The 22830-nt window shown below is 41.1% G+C and overlaps 1 non-coding gene across 1 annotated transcript; it reads right to left on the bottom strand.

Annotated features, from left to right (window-relative positions):
- Positions 1 to 1624: 1624 nt before the first annotated feature.
- On the bottom strand, positions 1625 to 1731 carry LOC111723354. Its single transcript, XR_002771918.1, has one exon. It is a non-coding gene; the product is annotated as a U6 spliceosomal RNA (small nuclear RNA).
- Between the last annotated feature and the right edge of the window lie 21099 nt (positions 1732 to 22830).

Here is a 22830-nt window from a genome sequence, read left to right as displayed (position 1 = left end):
TTTACTGTTTATATATTTGCAAACTGTGGTATATTTTTAGCAAAATATCCCTGCTTCTTCCACACTGCCTCATTTAGAAAAAAATATACTGGGCACCTATTATATGCCAAATACTGTTCTAGTTGATTGGGATATACCAAAGAACAAGACAGGCAAAAATGCCTGCCTTTGGAGCATCCTTATTATGGGATAAGATATAATCAGTATAAATCAAAACAGCACATTAATTAAATGCGCTTAGGAGAAAAAACCAAGAAGGCAGATCGGGAGTGTCAAGGGAGGAGCTGGTAAGGGGATCAAGGAAATCCACTCTGAGAAGATGTCCTTTGACCCATGATGGTGATGAGAGGGCAAGCCATGCAGCTATCTGAAGAAAGAATATTCCAGACATAGGGAAGAGCAAATAAAAAGACAACGGGCAGGTGCATGGAATAGTCAAGGAATAGCAAGAGGCCAGTGTGGGCAAGGAACAGAGTGAGGGGAGAAAGAGCATGAAGGAATGAGGCCAAAAATGTAACAGGGGGCCAGATCTTGTAGGGCCTTGGGCATTTACTCGGCGTGAGATGGGAAGTCCCTGGAGGATTTTAAGTAGAGGAGTGACCTCATCTGACTCTTGTTTGAACAGGCTAATGCTAGCTATTAATAGAGGAATAGAGTGGAAAGGGCAAGTGTGTAAGCAGAGTGTAATTAGGGTAGAATTGAAACAACTGAAGTGAGAGGTGATAGAGGCTGTACCAGGGCAGTAGCAGAGAAGTGGGGAGGAGGCACATGTTACATGCCTTCAAAATTCAGAACACTAGTTTTATGATAGCATATTGGAACGTTTGGATTCCCTGGCAAGATACAATTTGGGGTTTTAATGGAAAAAGTTAATATGAGTAAAATGCAAAAATGGCCCCTGTTATATGATAAGCATTTGACTAGTGCTAATTTTACTTATTTTCTATGTTTTCTACTATAGCTATTTCTAAGAAAGATTTGCTACATCCAATAATGTGAACTGTGTATCCATATACATAATTGGTTAAAATGAAAATAAAGATCAGAAATTATGTATAGGAGGAGAGGATAGTAATTGGGCCAGAAGTTAGATTTTTACTGTAATGAAGCACTTATTTGATTTCTGGGTTTCTAACAGCCAAGACAATAAATGAAATCCCATAATTTATCAGGTTCTATCTGATATAAGGAAATATCAATTTTCAGGCTATCTAGACTTGTTCCTGTCAGTAAATTCCCATCAGTTCTTTTATTATTATTATTTTGTATTAAATCACAAACACATAGATTATGTATACATTAATACATTTATGGGGTATAATGTGCTAATTTCATATAGAATTAGGAATGCTTACATCACACTGCTTAATATGTACCTATTCCCATTTACTTAGTTATTGTGTTAAGACATTTATACTCTATACTAATAGATCCAACATGTACCCTTGCGTTATGCACCATAGGTGTGATCCCACCATTCACCCTCCCTCGATCTGACCTTCCCCTTCCCTTCCTACCCCCCCCTTGTCCCTCCTTCATCTTGGGCCATAGTTGTGATCTATTCTTCACATGAAAAGTGTAAGTGATTGTAAATTGGTTTCATAATAGTACTGAGTACATGGGAAAAAACACGGAATGCTTCATGAATTTGCATGTCATCCTTGAGCAGGGCCCAGGCTAATCTTCTCTGTATTGTTCCAATTTTAGTATATGTGCTGCCAAAGTGAGCACATTGATTCTTAACATAAAGAACTCTGATTATTAGTGTATAATGCCTACAACTGCAATTCAGCAGGTAATACAGAGATATTCTTTGTTAAGCTATTTATTTTATTGATTCACAGTAGAATTATTAAATAATAACTTAGTGAAGCCATTAGGGAGACAACATAGTGTAGTGAAACAAAGCATTAGATAAATTCTTACAGAAACAGAGTTTGAGTAACAGTTGTAGTTATGTGAGCTTCAGCACACTTGGTCTCTTTGACCTTAGCTTCACCATCCATAAATGGGAGCTATACTAAGACCCTCTCTGTGTACCTGGCAAAATTATTGTGAGAAGCAAATGTCACGACACATTTAAAAACTTAGTAAAAGTTGTCAAGCCTAATATGTAATTTTTATACATCTAGATTAATTTAATCTAACATTATACAATTGTGGGCACTCAACATGGAAGAAAATTTATACCTTCACTCATTCAATCAACAGATATCAAATGACCCTCTGTCAATTTTATAGGTGCTGTGTGTAGAAAAATAAAGTTCAGGCCCACCCTAATGAAACTTCTAGTAGGAGAAGATAAATACATAAAAAACACATATACTAAAATTAAGTGATAATAAAGAATATAAAAGAAAAACTAAAGAAGAGTAAGTTGATAAGAGAGAGAATCTAGAGAAGCAAGAAGTTCACATGCTCCCTAACTGCCTTCATCAAATATTACTGTCTATCTGCACTTTTGACTAGAGTCTACTTCATGCATTTATTCATTATTTCAATAAACATTTACAGAGCTACTCTCACATGCTGGGGTCTGGGCAGCCAGTTGAATACCTGCCAGTTAATTATCAAATTGATCCACTTACATCTGCTGACTTGCCATCTTGTACCCAGCAGCACACCTGGTAGGATATCGATCTAGTCAGGATGAAAAATGCAGCCAAACAATGGCCCTCAGCCTTGCCCAAACTGACAAACCCAACCTTTTCTTCCTCTGCCTCCTTATACCCGTGTATGAATCTGCTATGACTGTAGTAACAAAGTACCACATATTGGGTGGCTTGAACAACAGAAGTTTCATGGATAGAAGTTCATTGTCAAGCTGCGAGCAGGGTTGATTTCTCCTGAGGCCTCTCCGTGGCTTGCAGATGTCCCGATGTGGTCTTTCCTCCATGTGTGGCACTTCTGTTATCTCTGTATCTACACATTTCCTCTTCTTGATAAGGACACTAGACGTTAAATCAAGGTCTATCTTAATGGCTTCATTTTAACTTAAATATCTCTTTAAAAGCCTTATCTCAAAATATAGTCACATTTTGAGAATTTGGGGGTCAGGGCTTCAACATATGGATTGGGGGAGGCACAATTCAGCCCCTAACAGCCAACTTTCTTACTTCATTCAGGCTGTTCTGCCATCATCCTATAAGTATCCCTACAATTTTTGTAGTTTGGAAGTCTCCTCCTCTCTTTTTATCAAATTCCCATGCATGCTTCAAGGCCCAACTAGGATGCCATTTCCTCTAAGAAGCTTTGACTGATCTGCATGGCAGATGTCTCTATTCAATAGGCAAAGGGGTCTCTTGGCCTTTATAGCATGAATCAAAGTCCTTTAAATGTTAAAGGTGAAGGTATATAGTTCGTTTCTATTGTTAGATTATTAACTTCTGGGAGATAAGAATTAAATCTTAAATGTCTTTCTTATCTCCTTTTTATGATGTGCCATTTCCCTAGTATGGGCTGGCATAATATATATGCATTAAATATGTGTTATCTTATGAACATGAAAGGTAGCACCTCATTGATATGGAGCCTTTCATTGGCAACTAAGGCAAGTATGCACACAAGATGGCCGTTGTTAAGTACACTTGTTCCAAAATGTATGTTTCTTGAGGGAGTTCTTATTATTCACAAAGATCTCACTTTCACTTTCAAGCTTTGTCTGCTGATAGAAATGTCTTCACATCAGAGAGGAACTAATATGCTGCCTTAGATGAGGTCATTTTTTGACTCAAATGATGTGCTGGTTTATAATTTTCATCTTCTGAAATTATAGATGGATTTGTTTAGACTTAAAGTTTTGCTATACAGTGGGCCCCAGCCCTGCTCCCTGTGTGTGGCGGTACTGGATATGCAACAGATGAGGTGAGCTGGGGCTGCACAAATAAGAGTTTTTGTGAAATCTAGCGCTGAAAGAGGGGTGGTTTATACTCTAGTTTTTTGTTTTTTAAATGCAAACGTTATTTTGTTTGTTGTTTAAATTTTGTTAGAAAATAATGGAAGGCTCCTGCTGCTATGCTGGGTACATGTGCACCTGCTGTGTGGCAGTTCCCCAGGCTGAAGTAGAGGACATTTTTCAAAGGCAGGTCAGCTTAGAGGCTAACTGCTGTGGTTTTGAGTCACCCTGCCTGGGCTGAAGGCTCAGCTCTGTCACTCACTATCAGCTTTATGTCTCTGATGAGTAGGTCTGACTTGTTTGTAAAATGGGTTTGATAGCACCTTCCTCATAGGACTGTTGTGAGGATCCCATGAATTCAATTCATAAATGGAAAGAACTTAGAATAGAGGCTGAAACACATTAGCTACTCACTGAGTGTTAGGTATTATTATTTTCTGTGCCTTTGTGATAAACTTCCTCCCTGATTCCAGCTTACAAATTGAAAAAGAGTAGCGTCTATCCCTTTCGTGTGTCCCACCCAACCTCACAAGGTGGTCTTCCCTTGCTTAGCAAGGAATTTTTACTAAAATGCTTTTGTCTAAGGCAATAAACTTTAAATGGAAAAAAAGTATTAGTTTGCATAAGCCAATATTTTTTCCCCCTTTTTTCCATTCCTCAGCTACTGTCTTAGTGTAAGCCCACTTCATCTTTACCTAACTTCACCACCTTCACTGGTCTATGGGCCCTCTCTTACTTGCTCCTGAAAATCTGTTTTCTATTCAATAGGCGAAGGGGTCTCTTTAAAATGCAAATTTGATCATGTTACTTCTCTGCTGAAAAGCCTCCAATTTCTTCCTACTATATTTAAGGTAAAATTCAAAGGCCTTCCTCTGGCCTGCAAGACTCTCCCCAAGCTGACTTGATGGGGCAAATGGCATCCCTTCTGATCCCTGGGCATGCCGAGTGCGTTCAGGGCGTTGCCCCTGCTGTCCATCTGTTTGAGCATTCTCCCAGGTCTTTGTGTAGCTGGCCCCTGGTCATTCAGACCTCAACTTTGAGGCAGTGGAGAGGAAGGCCACAAGCATGGCTTTGGAGCAAACTGCCTGGATCTAAATTTTGGGTTTTACCACTTCCTGGCTGTGTAACTTCAGAAAACTAACTCGTCCCATTTGCTCATCTGTAGTAAGAACGGTAATTATTTCTATGTTATAGGGGTTTTTTGAGGTTTAAGGACATTAAAATTTGTTTTTTAAAAAAACTCCAGTGATTGGCACACAGTAAGCACTAATTGAATTGTTGGTTTAAGAAATAAAAATGTTATATTCTCAATGAATCCTTCTTCGGTCCGTTCCAAGTTACCATCTCCCCCATGACAGTCACTTACATGAAAGCGTCTTATTTTTATTTCTGCATGGCACTTGGCATTTTCAGAGATCACTTATTTGTGTATTGATTGTCTCTCTCACTAGACTGAAAATTCATGGTGACAAAAACCTTGTCTGTCTTATTCCTTAAGGACCTGGCATCCCAGTCTCTGAATAGCACTTAACATTTATTCCATTTTCAATAAACAGTCATCAGATGAAAGAACCAGTGTTCAAATCCTGACTCTCCCAGTGCAGTGGCTTTTAATGAGATTCTTTGACCTCTCTAGGCCTGAATTTTCTCAACTACAAGATGAATAAGAATATCAGTACCTCACGGGGTTATTGTGTGGTATACAAGCCAAAATGTTAATGGTGATTATCTTTGGGAGTTGGGGATTACAGAGGATTTATTTTTTCAGTTTTTTAATCTATATTACTTCTAAAATAATGAGCATGGACTAATTTTGTATTTAATATAACTGTAAAATTAAACAATATTTCTAAAGGATTTAACACAGTGTCTGATCCACAGTAGGTATTTAGTGAACAGTTAATGTTAATGCTATTAAGCTTTCCAATACTCCTGAAAAGGCCTCCTTTCTCTGTGGCACTGGGCCATTGCCTGTACCCCAGTCTGAGGCTTGGGCCTCAGTCACCATAGATTCCAGGTGAAAGAACTTGCTCCTTTCCCTCAGGCCAGCCTCCGAAACCAGGGTGGAGGGAGGAGACTTGGCGGCTGTTAGTGGAAGGGCTTTCTCTTGCAGACCAGCTCATTCTCACCCTTTGGAGCCCAAGTTCACCTGCTGATTGTGGGTGGATGAGCTTTCAGCAGTGCTTAGTATGCATCCCACGCCCAGCAGGCTGCAGAGAATATTAACATGGCAAATTTCATTGTTTATTCCCCCCCCCCCCCAATTCATTTTTGGCACTAGGGAAAGAGATTGTGCCCAGCTGCTGGAATCTAATCAGGAGCAGATTTGCACAATGCTGATTCTTTAGCTAGTGAATTTGCAGGGCAAGATGAGGGTTTGCCCACCCTTCCCCAACATAATAGAAGGACCAAATGCTTATTCACTGCACCAAGGGGCAGGGGGCAGAGCAGGACATCCCTCTGCAGGGCCAGCAGCAGCAGCCGATGATGCAGTAGGCAAGGGAACTGGATGGCATCCTCATTCTTCATCAGGAATCCTATGGCTCTTGCTTGTCAGGTTATCTGTCAGCATAGCTAGCTCAGGCCAAGGCTTCTGGGTCCTAATCACCCACTCTATTTGGTACCCTCAGACTCTGTGATTCTGTTTTTCAAGATTAACTTAAAAGAATATGAAAGTCATTGTTTTGTTCTCAGAAAAGGAAAACATAGATTCTCAGAGCAGGTTAAGGGTTCTGTGGTTTTCTTAAACATGGTGATCTATTAAAAACGAGACGAGAGATTCAGGAGTGTGCAATTTGAAGGACTTCCTTTCTGCAAGATAGATTTGCACTTTGAAGTTGATATTACTATAAAACTCCAGATAACATATGAGCAACTTTTGCCTGGATTTCTAGAAACTTCTATCCTTGTTCTAGTGAACCCAAGGGTTGATTGCAGGGCAAGCCCAATAGTCAAAGGGCATGTTAAGTCAGAATATTTCATTAGTCATTCAAAATAAGGCCTGGAAAAGGTAGAGGCTTGTCTCATTATAAGTTGCTATTCACAGGGGCCAGATCCCAATGAGTGAAGAGTCTAGAGATGAATTCTAGATTCCCTGCTACAGCAGCCTTGTCTGTTCATCCATCTACCCATCTAACCAGCAAAGCAACTTTAAAGCAGCTGCTGCTTGAATAGCGTGTTCTATGGAAGACAGAAAGTGTAGTGTATAAGCAGGCAAACCCTAGGGTTACATTCTCTGAGTTCAAAGCCTTACTGGCTGTGTGTCCAAGGGCAAGTCACTATGCATCTGCTGACTCATCTGTAAAACAGAGCTTGGAATCTGCTTCACATGGTTTTGATGGGGAGAAAGTGAGGCAGTCTTCATTTAGTGCTTAGTATGATGCTTGGCATGTCCTAAACTCCCCATAAATGGTAGCTATTATTATTATTTCAACAAAAGATCCAGAGTAGTTAAAGTCACAGTCCCTGCCCCTGAGATGCCTGTCTGCATGTGCATAACTGTAGCTTGGCACAGACCATGAGTCAGGTTATCTTATTCCGGAGGAAGTTAGGTTTCCTTGCAACCTTGGCCCTAACCTCCCAGAACAAAATGTTAGTGGTAGTAAGTTGGCCATAAAGTAGGTCTGGTGGCTTACCACTCAATTCCATAGGGCACACACTTCCCCTACATCCTGTAAGGCATGCTCTCTACCATCTGCTACACTTTTTTCTAAAACCTCTTCCTTTTCTTCGGCCTGAGACAAAATAAAAATGCGTCACCTGAAGCTGAGGTTGAAAAATAGCCCAATCATTGTTGTTCAAAAACAAATTCCCTTGTTGATGGCACTTCTTGGTGAATGATTCCCCTTCACTAAGAGACTTCCTGGAGCAGAGATAAATGAGCCAATTTGGCTGTCTAGGGTTCATCTTATGTCTGTGCCCAATTACTGTGGGAAATCATGAATTATAATTTGTTTGTGTGATCATCAATTTATTTAATCACAAATTCCTCATAAGCCATGGCACCAAAGAGGAATTATTAACTAACCCATTGTGGTTAATGTGTAGCTCTTTACAAAAAGAAGAGCTGCTAGTGAAAGTTTCAATAATAAGAATAGCTAACCCTTATTGAGTTCTGTGGTCTTTGTGCCAATCACTGTTCTAAACATTACATATATATATATATATACACACACACACACACACACGAATTCCTTTCATCCTCCTATTAACTGTATGAGGTGGTTATTGTTATTATCCCACCTTAAAAGGTGAAGAAATTGAGGCACTGAGAGGTTAAGACATTTGCCCATGGTCACACAGTCAGTATGTGGTTTGACTAGAGTTCAAATCTAGGAAGCTCAGTTCCAGAGTTGATGCTCTTAGCTTCCTAGTTACTTGTTTACCAAGTGTTTACTGAGAATACCCAGGGTGCCGGGCTCTGTGCTGGGCACAGGGAATTCAAAGAAGAATGGGATATAGTTTTTTCCTTTTAAGGGGCTTGGGTCAGGCTTGGGAGTCAGACATGTAAACAAATGGGGCTTGGATTTGAAACTAGGCATTCTGACTCTGCAGAGGGATACTGGATGATGAGTGGGGATCTGCCCAGGAGAAAAAGGAAATGAAGGGCAAGACTGTTCCAGTTTTCTCTTAGGAAAACTGCAAGAAGCCACACCAGTCAGGGATTCCTTAATTGGGTTAGAAAATTAGTGTGTGTGGCACTAATCTACTGGAATAGATAAACACTAGCCTGCTTTCTGCCACAAAATCCTAGCAAGGGCTGCCATCCCTATGCATTCTAAATCCCCACTATGATTTACTCAGTGATAAGACAAAAACAAACAAACAAACAAACAAACACACCTTAAAGAGAAATATCAAACCAAGTGTTCTGAGTGAGTCCTTTGCCCTTGAGTCACGAGCACTGTTTGATCCCTTTACATGCTGTTCTCTCCAGAGGGATTTGGGTTTTAATCTCTTTGGTTTCTTCTTGTCCCATAAGATTAAAACCCTCTCTCTCTTGTTCTCAAAATCTTAGATTACTCAGAGATGCAATCAGTGACTCACAACATTTTACCCAGAGAAGAAGGGGGAGCAGCCCATCACTCTGGTGGCTGATGGCATCTTGACAGCATCTTCCTTTTCTCTTGGAGAGAATGCTGTGAGGTCAAGTCACACTCGTGGCTGTTCATTCTACTTTGAAGCTTGTCAAGGAGCTTGCTTTCTAACTTTCCTCAGTCACCTGGCCAGCTGTGTGGATCACTGGCTGTTTATAATCCTGAGAGGGACAAATGGAATGTCTCACACTGCCCAGTGTCTCTCTTCTTTAAACAATATGATGCCAGTCACAAGTATTGGTGTGGCTCAAATCTTGAGGGGAAAGGCAAAAAGGAAGAGATTGGAGGATGAAAAAAATGACCTCTGGAGATCTTCTGGAATGAAGTTATCAGTGTGAAGACCACAAAATGTGGAATATTTCTACTTCTCTTGCTGAGTACGAGGCCAGATTAATTTTTTATTTCTATTATCTGTTCCTTTAGAAGCTCATAACATCATCTGCCCCTTCTAAGATGAGCAACTCTTTTGCTTTAGTACAATCTTCTTACCCTAGATCCAGTGCCGGGTGTGAACATCTACTGATGGGTTAATTTATCGGTCTAAATTAACCATCTCCTCACATCTGACAGTCCCCCTCTGTCCCTGCCCTGGCATGTGTTTCCTCGCCACCTGGCTAGATTTCTAAAATGCCTTCCTAATCCTCAAAGAACTCAAAATAGGCCTTCCATTTGATCCTGCGATCCCATTACTAGGCATCCACCCAGAAGAAAAAGAATCATTTTATCATAAGGGCATTTGCACTAGATTGTTTATTGCAGCTCAATTTGCAATTGCCAAGATGTGGAAGCAACTCAAGTGCTCATCAACCCATATATGGAGAAATAAGCTGTGATATGTACCCTGTGGAATACTATTTAGCCATAAAAATGATGGAGACTTTTTTTTTTATTGATCTGGATAGAGTTTGAGAACATTCTTCTTAGTAAAGTACGATAAGAATGGAAAATCAAGTATCCAATGCATTCAATACTAATATGAAGCCAGTAGACAAATTAATGTGCACCCACATAAGAGAAAAACCCAATTTAATTTAAGTTGGGGGGGAGGGTCAGAGGGGAGCAGGGATGGGGATTGGTGTGCTCTCACCTAATGGGCACAAAGTAAGGGTATATGGCACACCTTCTGGGTACAAGGCACAACTACAACAGGGACCTTATATAATAAAAGCAAACATTATAACCTAATTGTTTGTACCCTCATATTAATCTGAAATTTCAAAAAATAATAAAAGAATAAAATGCCTTCCTAATGGTCCTTCCTTCTCTCTCCCTCCACCTCTGTCACCAACAGTCTACCCAGTAATGCAATGCCACTGCATTTCTCTTCTTGAAATGTGACCATTACTACATATCTCTCTTCAAAGCACTTGATGGCTCCTTTGTTCTCAGAAACATACCCCAAACTTCCTCAAATGGATTTCAAGGCTGCCACAGTCTGCTTTCAGCCTAATCACCCCTGATATCTGTTCTGGGTTTGAAAACAGTAAAATCAGTGTTCTCCTTGTCTTTGTTCCCTATGGAGTCCCTGTTAGCTGAGATGAACAGGACTGATTACTTTAGGGAAATTGAGTGGACAGGAGGAAAATCTCACATGCATCAGCAGGAAGGACACATGAGCCACTTATGTCCTTCAAAGCCTCCCTTCTCACCTTGCTTGTTCAGATTAGTTGCAGGCATGTGTTTTAAATGGAATTGAAATCTTATCCTGTTTATCCTTGCTCATATTAGCAAAATGTTTGGTGAGCTCTTTATCAATGCCTGACAGGTTGGTGCCAACCAGAGAGGCTGAACACATTCATCACTACAGCTGGGACGTGCCCCAGCCTGAAAAGACTGTGCCAACCACTTGTCATTTCCTGGCAGCTCCCACCTTGGTTGAACCCAGCCTGCTTGTAATTGAAAACCTCAAATTTCTGTGACCTTCAAAAGTCACGTGAGAACACGATTGACTGGTCACACACAGATTCATGTGGCAATTGAGTTCTGAGGTTTTGCCAGAGCCATGTTGTGACAGCTGAGCTAGCAGAAGTCTGAGGAAGAGGTCAAATCACAGAGTTCGGAGGCCTCTCCAGTCTCCTTATTTTATAGGCCAGTAGAGGGAGGCTGGAAATGGTAAAGACAACACCAGCTCCAGAATTTCTATGGAAAATCCTAAGGATGACTCTTTAGGAGGAGAAAGCAGGCTTGTTTTAACAATGAACTTGAGTAAACAGCATTTTTTAAAGTTAGCTTTTTTTATTGGTGTGCTTTGTAGGGGCTGGTGGAGATAATGGCAAGGGCGTCAAACCCTGCTGCGTAAGTCATTGGTATCTATCTTTCAACACTCTTCCCCTACTTTGCTGTGTACCACAGGGCCAACCCCTGAGTATGACATTTCCTGGACTCCCTAGTCCTCTGCCTTCTGAGTGAATGAGAAGCACTGGTGGAAGATTAGAGAGCAAGAGAATTGAGAAATCCAGGGAGCAGCATCTCAAGGAAAGTCTGTACCTGTTCTGTGCCTCCAACCCACACTGGGCAGCCTCTGACTCAGTTCTACCTCCAGTTGGCAGTCATAGCTAGGGCTAAGGAAACCCCATCCTTCCTTCTCTCTCTGGTCCTAGGGATGGGAGAACTTCCTGGAGTTGCTGATCTTGGGGTTGCTTCACCCTTCTCTGTGTTCTTTTAGCTTTTCTACGACATATGACATGACTCCTGTTTTTCAATTGCCTCTTTTAGACATTGGGCCATTGCTGCTGTTTTCCTGATTTGACCCTCTGTCTTACACAGGGCCTTGCCACAATAACTAAGGGGGAATGAGCTCAAAGCCAGCCATCCAGTGACTGCCCTGTCTAGTAGTCAGTTATCTTCCCACCATCTACACCTCCTTCTGAAGAAGAGGCATGTGGGTCATTAACAGGAGGGGATTCATAATTACCCCAAGGATCAATGCAGACCCTTCTTCTTAAACACTTCCCAGCCTGTCAAAGTGCTTCCTGAGTGTTGATGAGGGACTGAGAGGAAGGAGGAGAAAGAGATGTCGCTCATTTTGGGAGCACCCAATCAGAGAAAGGACCTGAAATCTGGCAAAAGACAATAGAGAATGTAGAAAGTAGTGTTTCATCCCAGGCTCATGTTCCTCCATCACAGCTTTTGCCACCAGGGCTGGGCAGCAAATACTTTGAAATCCTAATATCAGCTTCAGGAATACATTTACCAAAGGGGGAGAACCCCAAACACACTCTCATGTTCCAACACAATGTTACCACAACTGTAGCCTTTGTTTTGATTATATGAATATTTGTTGAGCGCCTATGTGTGCTCTAACAGGAATTTCAAAGGAGTATACATCATGATACAACTTTCAAAAGGCCTTTGTACTGGCTGCAAAGGTGAGGATTCATCTGAACCATTTTAAGAGCCACATGGGGCAGACTGCTGTTCAGTGTCAGGAAGAGAGCTTGGAGAGGGCAGATAACAGGGAGAGCTTATGTGGGTGGAACTCCAACTAGATGCTTTAGAAGCTTTAGAAGCACTGTTCATAGTACATATACTTTGCATATATTATCCAATTTAATCATTCCCCAAATCTTGGAAGTTGTACATCATTATTCCTATTTAACAGAAAACTAAGACTCTAAGAGGTGAAGCACTCCAAAGTCACCTATCTAGCAAAATGGTAGTGCTAGAATTAACACTTTGATTCCAAACTCATGCTTTTCCCACCACTTCACTTTGTCCTTACTACGGACAGTGGCAGAGACTGGACTCCATCTTGGACACTTGGAGAGTCACCAGTGAGGACAGTTCAGTGGGATGGGATATCAGGTGAGTGACATCTGAGGAACACTATCTGGCAGAGATCTGCAGGTGGGTCGGAGAAGCGATCAGAGACAGAAGACAAGTCAAAGGACTGAAAACAGTCCAGGTGGGATGCTGTGGGAATGGAAAGAAACCCATATGAGAGATTAGGAGGGTCACCAGGCAGGGTGGGGTGACTGATTGGATACAGAGGATAAAAGAAAAGGATTGAGAGAATTTATAAGCCCTGATAACTCATCATTTGAATCTACCTATGATCTTGAAAAAAAAAATATCCTTCCCAATTTAAGAATGCCAAACATTATCTTTCCTTCTCCTCTCAGTTAAAAAAAAAAAAAAAAGGTTTTGTGTTTACTAAATTAAAAGCTGGAAAAGCAGTACCAAGAGGAAAGTTTATAGTAATAAGTTCCTACATCAAAGAGGTAGAAAAACTTTAAAGAAACAGCTGAATGATTTATTTTAAAGAACTAGAGAAAGAAGAGTAAATCAAACCCAAATTAGTAGAAGAAAAGAAATAATAAAGATCAGAGCAGGCTGAGTGTGGTGGTTCACCTCTGTAATCTTAGCATTTTAGGAGGCTGAGACAGGAGGATTAGTTGAAGTCAGGAGCTGGAGATCAACCTGAGCAAGAGCAAGGCCCTATCTGTATAAAAAAATTAGAAAAATTGGCAGGGTATAGGGACATGTGCTGATTGTCCCATCTACTCAGGAGGATCACTTGAGCCTAGGAATTTGAGGTTGCTATGAGCTATGATAATGCCACTACACTCTAGTCAGGGGAACAGAGTGAGATCCTGTCAAAAAAAAAAAAAAAAAAAAAAAAGAAAGAAATAAAAAGAAGAAAAAGAAAAATGAGAGCAGAAATAAATAAGATTAAGCCATGTGTGGTGGCTCATGCCTGTAATCCTAGCATTTGGGGAGGTGGGTGGATTGCTTTAGTTCAGGAGTTTGAGACCAGCCTGAGCAAGAGCAAGACCTTGTCTCTACTAAAAATAGAAAAACTAGCCAGGTGTTGTGTAGGGCACCTATAGTCCCAGCTACTTGAGAGCCTGAGGCAAGAGGATTGCCTGAGCCCAAGAGTTTGAGGTTACTGTGAGATATGATGGCACAACACTTAAAGCTAGGACAACTAAAAAAAAAAAAAGAAAAAGAAAAAGAAAAAAGAAAGAAAGAAAGAAATGAGATTGGTGGCACCCATACCTCAGTGGTTAGGGCACGGGCCACATACATTGAGAGTGGTGGGTTCAAATCCTGCTCAGGCCAGCTAAAACAACAACAACAACAACTGCAACAAAAAAATAGCCAGGTTTGGTGGTGGAGCCTGTAGTCCCAGTTACTCAGGAGGCTGAGGCAAGAGAATCACCTAAGCCCAAGAGCTGGAGGTTGCTGTGAGCTGTGACACCACAGCACTCTACTGAAGGTGACAAAGTGAGACTCTGTCTCTAAAAAAATAAAATAAAATAAAATAAAATAGGCAAAACTTTAGCCACATTAAATAAGAAAAGGATCATTAGATGCTACTACAAATAATACATCAATAAATTGGAAAACCTAGAAGAAATGAATAAATTCCTAGCCATATACAGCCTATAAGATTGAACCAGGAAGAAATCCAAACCTTAAAGAGACCAATAACAAGTCATGAGATAGAAGCAACAATGAACAGTCTGCCATCAAAGAAAAGCCCAGTACCCCCTGGCTACATTGCAAACATTCAAGGGAGAACCAATACCAAACCTACTTGAACTCTTCCAAGGAATTAAGGAGGAGGAAATTCTCCAAAATTCATTCTACTAGGCCAATATCAGACAAAGATACCAAAATGTTTATACAAAATCAGACAAAGATACAACCAAAAAGTATAGGACAGTATCTCTGATGAGCATAGATGCAAAGATTCTCAACAAAATACTAGCAAAATAAATTCAACAACACATTAAAATGATTATTCATTGTGATCAAGCAGGATTCATCCCAGGAATGGAAGGATGGTTCAACATATGCAAATTAATCAATGTGATACATCATATCAACAGAATGAAAGTCAAAAAGATCATTTTAATTGATGCTGAAAAGGCGTTTTATAATTTTCAGTACCCTTTCATGATAAAAACTCTCAAAAAGATAGGTATAGAAAGAACTTGCCTCAATGTGATAAAAGCCATGTATGACAGACCCACAGCTGATAGCATACTGAATGAGAATAATGTTCCTTTCCTCTAAGATCTGGAACAAAACAAGAATGCCCACTTTCACAACTCTTATTCAACATAGTACTGGAAATTCTAGCTAGAGAAATCAGCTAGAATAAGACAGAAATGAAGAGCATCCAAATTGGAAAGGAAGAAGTCAAATTATCCATATTTTCAGATGATATGATTTTGTATCTAGAGAAGTGTAAAGGACTTCACTAAACACACACAAAACAAAACAAGACTATTATCATGGATCAACATATTCAGTAAAGTTGCCGTATTCAAAATCATCATATAAAAATCAATAGCACTTTTATATGGCTACAGTGAACAATTTGAAAAAGGAAACAAGAAAGTAATTCCATTTTACAATAGTTACAAATAAAATAAAATACATAGGAATAAAGTTAATCAAATAAGTGAAAGATCTCTACAATGAAAACTTCATAAAAGAATGAAATCTTGCCATTTGCAACAACATGGATGGAACTGGAGAACATTATGTGAAGTGAAATAATCCAGGCACAGAAAGACAAATCTCATGTTCTTACTCATATGTGGGGGAATAAATATTAAAACAATCAATCTCTGGCTGAGTGTAGTTGCCCACACCTATAATCCTAGCACTCTGGAAGGCTGAAGCAGGAGGATTGCTTGTGATCAGGAGTTCAAGACAAGCCTGCGCAAAAGTGAGACCCTGTCTCTACTAAAAATAGAAAAACTAGCTGGGTATGTGGTAGGAGCCTATGGTCCCAGCTACTCTGGAGGCTGATGCAAGAGGATCTCTTGAGCCCAAGAGTTTGAGGTTGCTGTGAGCTTTGATGACTCCATGGTATTCTGCCCAGGGTGACAGTGAGATTATGTCTCAAAAAACAAAACTAAACAAAGAAAAACAATTGAACTCACTAAGACAGAGAGTAAGTGATGGTTCTTAGAGGCTCAGAATGGTAGTTGGGGGGGGGCATAAAATGGGGATGGCTAACCGGTACAAAAAAATATAGTCAGATAATTAGATAGAATGAACAATGTTTAATAGTCAATAAAGTGACAATAATCAACAATAAATTAGGGTATACTTTAAAACTGCAGTCCTCAAACCCTGGACCGCAGACTGTTTGGAACCAAGTCGTACAGCATGAAGTGAGTGGCAGGCAGGGGAGCAAAGCTTCTTCATCTGTATTTACAGCCACTCCCCAGCACTCACATCAACACCACAGCTCCACCTTCTGTCAGATCAGCAAGGGCATTAGATCCCGGTAGGAGCATGAACCCTACTGTAAACTGTGCACGTGAAGGATCTAGGTTGCAGGCTCCTTATGAGAACCTAATGCCTGGTGATCTGAGGTGGAGCTAAGCTGGTGATGCTAGCACTGCGGAGCCACTGCAAATGCAGATGATCATTACCAGAGAGGTTTGACCACACCAAGATCAGAATACATCAATTGCAGACTCATATCCAAACCCTATCAGTGAGTGGCGAGCGACAATTAAGCTGCATCTGCTGGCAGGCTTTATAGTGGCAAGTGAACTGATGTACTTTGATCATGCAGCTGCATCCAGTAGCAGGATTTAAGTCAGAATCTGAACTTTATTGTAGTCTGCACATGGACCACCCCTTATTTTAGTTACTGCTCCATCCACACCTTCCCCTCTGCTGCCTTGTACGCTTGTCTCAGTCACAGTTTTGGTAAGCCTGCTAGACAACGCTAGCAAAAATGAGTAACAAATGTCAATGTCTTCTTTTGAAAAGGGAGAAAGACCTAATGATGAGACAGCAGAAATCTCTAAAACTGCCAACAAAATGAAAGCTGCATTTAGAAGAAAATACCAAAAATCTTATTTAGATCGTGTGTTCATTGTAACACATGATTCACATTCTCCAAGCCCTCTTCATATGTGGTGATCAGCTATCCAGTGAAGCCATGAAACTTTCAAAATTGCTTTGCCACATGGCGATCAAGCAACCTGCATTAAAAGACAAGCCTTTGGAGTTTTTAAAAAGAAAAATAACATGAACACAAAGAAAAGAAGCAATTATTGAAAGCCACCATTTCATCAAATGTATCTGCACAGGGACTGTGATTCTTAGTGGCTAACCAAATTGCTAAAGCTAAGAACCCCTTTACTGTTGGTGAAGAGGTGATCCTGCCTATTGCTAAGGACATGCTTTTATAAAAGACTGCAGTTCCTCTTTTGGCTAGCCCTGTAACTAGATGAACTGATGAAACAGCAGAGAATATTGAGGCACAATTGTTAGGAATCATTAATGAGTCACCATGGTGCACAATCTAGGTTGATGAGCTTATCAGCATTGACAACAAGGCAACCTGGACTTGTTTTTGTGCAGTATATTTTTCAGGAGGATCTGCATGAGGATATGATATGTGCACTTTTGTTGTCAACCAACAGCACAGCTGCAGAATTATTAAAGTCTTCAAATGATTACATTTCAGGAAAATGGAATTGGTCATTTTGTGTCAGTGTCATTTCTGCTCAGACAGAGCAGCTGCCATGACTGGACAGCTTTCTAGTTTCACTACTCAGGTCAAGGAGATTACTTATGTAGGTAAGTCTATGTACAGTGTCATCCATAGAGAAATTCTGGCTAGCTGCAAATGTCACCTGACCTAAACCATGCTTTAAAGGGTGTAAGTAAAATTATATTTTTATTTTTATTTTTTGGAGACAGAGTCACACTTTGTTGCCTTTGGTAAAGTGCTATGGCAGCTCACAGCAACCTCAAACTCTGGGACTCAGTGATTCTCTTGCCTCAGACTCCCTAGTTGCTGGGACTACAGGCACTCACTATTTTTAGAAATGAGGATCTTGCTCTTGCTCAGGCTGGTCTCGAACCTGTGAGCTTAGGCAATCCATTCACCTTGGCCGCCCAGAATGCTAAGATTACAGGAGTGAGCCACCATGTTCAGCCTAAAATTATAAACCACATTAAAGTGCATGCCCTTAACTCACATCTCTTTGTGCAGCTCTGTGAAGAAACGGATGCAGAGCACACAGGTCTTCTCTTACACATGGAAGTGAGATGGCTTTCTAAAGGTAGACATTACTGGTTGAATTTTTGAGTTATCAGAGCTGTTCCAGAGAATTTTTCTTTCAGAAAAACAATCACCACTGGCAGCATATTTCAGTGACACAGAATGGGTCGCAAAATTTGCTTACTTGTGTGACATATACACCCTGCTGAATGAACTCAGTCTGTCACTTCAGGGAAGAATGACAACTGTGTTCGAGTCAGCAGATAAAGAGGTTGTGTTCAAAGCCAAACTGGAATTATGGGGTGACAAGTGAACACTGGGATTTTTGATGTTTCAAACATTAGCAGAAATTTTGAAAGAAACTGAGCCAGGGCCTTCTTTCTCCCAGCTGGTACATGATCATCTATCTCAACTTTCAAAGGATTTTGAGCATTACTTTCCAGCCACAAAAGACCCCCGAACTGGGAAGGAATGGATCTGCCACCCGTTTGTGAATGCCAGATGAATCACCTTTGTCTGTGTTAGAAGTTGTTTGAGACAACTTCAAATCTCCATGTGTTCTGGATGAAAGGCAAGGCAGGATATCCTGAGATTGCCGCAAAAACATTGAAAGGCTTGCTTTCATCTTCAACATCCTATCTTCGTGAAGCAGAGTTTTCTGCAGTGACAGCAATCAAAACAAGATTATGGAGTAGACTGGACATCAGCAACACACTTCATGTGGCATCACCTCTGACTATTTAGTTGCAGGAAAACAAGCTCAGGGCTCCCATTGATTCAGCATTATGGTAAGTTGTATGGTTATTGCATAATATATACAATGTAATTATAATAATTATGCTTAAATAATCCTGAAGCCATCCCTTCCCCCTAGTCCATGGAAAATTGACTTCCATGAAACCAGTCCCTTGTGCCAAAAAGGTTGGGGACTGGGTCCTTAAAATAATGAAAAGAAAAGAACTGGAATGTTTATAACACAAAGAAATGTTGGATACCTCACTTACCCAGATTTGAGCAATACATTGTATGCCTGTATTAAAACATCACATATGCTCTATAAATACATACAACTATTATGTACACATAATAAATAAAAAAAATGTAAAAAGCTGGGATATTTCCATGTTGATTTTATGATCTGGATGGTGTTTCAATGTGTTAGCAACTCGAAAGGCCAGGAAAGTTGTTTCAGTTGTTATAGATTCTGGTGGATAAAAAGAGGGTGATTGAATTCTGATTTAAGAAAATAAATGGGCTGTGCCCATAGCTCAGTTGGCAGGGTGCTGGCCACATACACGGACAGTGGTGGGTTCGAACCTGGCCTGGACGTTGTGGCGGGTGCCTGTAGTCTCAGCTACTTGGGAGATTGAGGCAAGAGAATCGCTTAAGCCCAGGAGTTAGAGGTTGCTGTGAGCTGTGATGCCACAGCACTCTACCGAGGGCTACAGCTTGAGACTCTGTCTCCAAAAAAAAAAGAAAGAAAGAGAGAAAGAAAAGAAAATGAAATGGAACACAAAAAGGTTCTAGAAAACAGACTCTCTAAGGAGTTTTAAGCAAGGAAGCTAAAGAATTCCTGGGTTGAGGGAGAGGTGTCTGCAGAAAGGACCTATTAGGCTGAAGTGTGTCACTCCTCATGGAAGAATGAAGTCTTTTTAAGACTGGGCCTGAGTAAATCAACTAATCCTTAGGGAACAAACAGACCAGCATGGCAACAAACAAATGTATAAATATAGGCTTATTGTTTAAGCTGTAGTCATGATGAAATGATTGAGCTATATACACCTGTAATTTGCCTAGTAGGATGTGTGTTATGACTTGAGATTTTTCTATTGTTAGATGTTCTTTATTGTGAAGAGATGAATGAGTATAAAATTCACAAATACTCAAAATAAAAGGCTGTGGGCTCAGATCTTAATGAAAAAATAGCCACCCATCCAAAGTTAATTTTCTTGCATAGTAAGAGCCATGAAAGTGAACGGAAATGAGTATGGATATTTTTAGTTTGAGATTTCAGTGAGATTAGGGCAATCAGAAGAGCCAATTTTTGAGAAAAGAAACAGGCTAAATTGGGAATATAGCATGAGACCATTCAGTTCAAACTTCTCACTTCACAGATTAGGAAACAGAGTCCCAGAGATAGACAGTGGCTTGAGGTTGGTGCTAATAGACTGACTTGGGAAGGGAGTTGATCTGGAGGATGCAGATCCATGCACTGTCAGCCAAGAACTGAGGGAGATGCAAATTAAGAAATTGGGAAGACAGGGTGGTGCCTATGGCTCACTGGGTAGGGCGCCAGCCCCATATACTGAGGGTGGTAGGTTTGAACCTGGCCCCAGACAAACTGCAAAACTGCAACAACAACAATAAGAAATTGGGGGGTGGCGCCTGTGGCTCAAAGGAGTAGGGCACCGGCCCCATATGCTGGAGGTGGTAGGTTCAAACCCAGCCCAGCCAAAAACTGCAAAAGAAATTGGGAAGATAGTTGATAGCTAAGGCCTGAGTCCTGAGGGAACCTATAGCTGGGAGCCGGGGAGAGAAGATACACTCAAAGCTATGCTCACAGAAACGGGAGAACAAGAACAGTTCAGTGTGATGGGAGCTGAAGAAAAGGATTTTGAGGAAATAGAAGGCTAGTCAATAGTAGCAACTGCCCCAAGGTGATCCAGAAAATAAGATAAGGATAGACAATTGTTGGAATATGGAGATTTACAATATGATCTTTAAAAGATGCAGTTTTGGCTTGGCGCCTGTGGCTGAAGCGGCTAAGGCACCAGCCACATACACCTGAGCTGGTGGGTTTGAATCCAGCCCGGGCCTGCCAAACAACAATGACAACTACAACCGAAAAATAGCCATGTGTTGTGCTGGGTGCCTGTAGTTCCAGCTACTTGGGAGGCGGAGGCAGAATTGCTTGAGCCTGGGAGCTGGAGGTTGCTGTGAGCTGTGATGCCATGGCACTCTACCCAGGGCGACAGTTTGAGGCTCTGTCTCAAAAAAAAAAAAAAAGAAATAAAAGATGCAGTTTCAGTAAAGTAATAAAGATGGAGGGATAATCAAATGCAGTGTTTGTGTGTGTGTGTGTGGAGATTGTGGTGTGTGTGTTTGGAGAGTGTGGCATGTAGTGTGTGAAGTGTCCGTGTGTGGGGAGTATGTGTGTGTGGAAGTATGTTATTGTGTGTGATTGTGTGTGTGGAGAGTGTGATATGTGGTGTGTGTGGAAGGTATGATTGTGTGTGTGAGAGGGCGAGGTGTGTGTAGATTGTGTGGTGTGTCTATGTGTGTTGTGTAGGTTGTGTGGTGCATGAATGTGTGTGTAAATTGTTGTGTGTGTGTATGTGTGTAGGAGTGGACTGTGTGTTTGAAAGGGTGAGGTGTGTGTAGATTGTGTGGTGTCTGTATGTGTTGTGTGGGTTGTGTGGTGTGTGTGTGTGTGTGGGTTGTGTGGTGTGTGTGTGTGTGTGGGTTGTGTGGTGTGTGTGTGTGTGTGGGTTGTGTGGTATGTGTATGTGTGTGTGGGTTGTGTGGTGTTTTCTGTTTGTGTAGGTTGTATGGTGTGTGTATGTGTGTATGGGAGTGTGGGTTGGGTGGTGTATATATGTGTATGTGTGTGTAGGCTGTGTAGTATGTGTGTATATTGTGTGGTGTGTGTTCCAACTGAATACTCAGAACTGATGCCTGAGTTCTCCCTGGCAGAGAGATGGTGTATGAGGTGAGGGGAAGCTGAGCCAGTGATGGGTCTGGTGAGGCAGATTTTGAGTGAGAGACCCTCTTTCCTAACTCTGAGGGAAAATACCCCAGTTAGGAATCAATAGCCAAGCAGGGAGCTAGCTGCTTAGAGAGGGATGTGGGAATGAGCCCTAAGCCTGAAGGGCCAGATGCATGTACTAAAAGAAGAAGAAAAGCTGGAGAACAAGAATCAGATGGAAGAAAAAGTATCCAATGTACACACCTCCATTATGAAACTAATTTATACCTTTTATATGAAAGCTATAACCTAATAACAGCCTAAGAGTACGGGGGGGGGGAAGGGGCGGAGGGAATGGGTGGAGGGAGGAGGATTGGAGGGATCACTTCTGAGGTTTATCGTACAAGGGTACAAGTGAATCTTTCTAAGAGCAGAATGTGAACATTTTAAAATAATAACTAAGAAAATGACATGAGGGCTATGTTAACCAGTTTGATGGAAGTGTTTCGGATTGTGTGTGAAAACCCCACACGGTACCCCAGAAGTGCATTAATGTACATAGTTACCATTCAATAAAAAAAAAAAAAAGAATCAGCAATATGCTCAAGGAAGAAGGAAGGGTCCAGGAGCAAGGAGAGAGGAGACGGAACAGACAGGCTCATATAGCTGTCCCTTGCTACCACATTTGCATATAGAATTTATGATGTCCCATGAACACAGAATTCTAGTGGAACCACGTGTGAGGCAGCTCCACAAGACTTAGAGTGAGCACAAGGTTAATGGTGTTACCTGGGTGACTGGGTAACCAGTGGTGCCAACAGCCCAAGAGGCCATGCTTTCCATGTGAACCAGGACTTCCCTTGTGTGGGAAGAAAGCGATCACAGCCTAAGAAGGAAGAAAGTAATCACAGCCTAAGAAACAGTGGGAAGAATGCGATCACAGCCTAAGAAACATTTATGGGCCCAGAGCCCCATCATATCCTTTCTTCCTCATTAATACTTCCCTGTATTAACCAATTGCTTCTAATGAAAATGATGAGACAGAAAGACAGGGAAAGAAGAACAGGGCTTTGGACGGCACCTGTGGCTCAGTGAGTAGGGCGCCAGCCCCATATACCAAGGGTGGTGGGTTCAAACCCTGGTCCCGGCCAAACTGCAATAAGAAAAT

This window comes from Otolemur garnettii, unplaced genomic scaffold, assembly GCF_000181295.1.
Source record: "Otolemur garnettii isolate 467f Iridium unplaced genomic scaffold, OtoGar3 scaffold00010, whole genome shotgun sequence".
NCBI lineage: Eukaryota > Metazoa > Chordata > Mammalia > Primates > Galagidae > Otolemur > Otolemur garnettii.
This window is presented reverse-complemented; position numbering and strand designations above follow the sequence as displayed.